The following is an 835-nucleotide window of genomic DNA, read 5'->3' as shown; positions in this document are numbered from 1 at the left end:
TATGCATCAACCCAAAAAGGATACAAGTGTTATGATTCTATTTTGAAAAAAATTGTTTGTTACCATAGGTGTATCTTTTTTTGAAACTAAGTCATTTTTTAGATCTCATCTTTAGGGGGAGAAAAACAAGAAGATTCGCTTTTTCAAAACTTGAATGTTCAAGAGTCTAATATTGTTCAAAATTTGACTTTTCCCGATTTATTACAAGATGAAAAGTTATTTCAAAATAAATTTATTCCAGATGAACAAATTTCAAATTTAACTTCAATTCAAAATAAAATAAACATTAATAACACATTTACTGAAACCGAGGCCATCCTAACTTAAAAGATCAACATTTTAAACACTGAAACATTTTCAAGGCAAACTAAAATCTCATCACAAGATAAAAATCTTGCTAGAGAAAGAAAAGGCACAAATATGGGAAAAATAAATCTTTGGACTAATTTACTCAAAGAGGCAACCAGTTCAAGAAATTAAGTCGATGGTTCTCTACAATGCCTTGAGTCCAATCCATATTTCAACCAAAACTCACCAAGTATTTTCCAACCTTGTCCATCCTCTAAAACACAATTCAATGATCTGAATATTCCAATTGCTATTTGTAAGTGTGTAAGGTCATGTACAAGTTATCCAATGTCAAAGTACGTGTCTTACAAAAATCTGTCATCATCCTTTTCTGCTTTTACCTCACAACTTTCACATATGGAGATTCCAAAGAATGTATAGGATACTTTAAAGGTTCAAGATTGGAAGGAAGTAATTTTGAGGAAATGAAAGCTCTTGAGAAGAACAGGACTTAGGAGTTGGTTGATTTGCCTAGAGAATTACAAGT

This window comes from Olea europaea, unplaced genomic scaffold (assembly GCF_002742605.1).
Source record: "Olea europaea var. sylvestris unplaced genomic scaffold, O_europaea_v1 scaffold3445, whole genome shotgun sequence".
NCBI classification, from domain to species: domain Eukaryota; kingdom Viridiplantae; phylum Streptophyta; class Magnoliopsida; order Lamiales; family Oleaceae; genus Olea; species Olea europaea.
The sequence above is the reverse complement of the archived record's forward strand: the minus strand, read 5'-3'. Positions refer to the sequence as shown.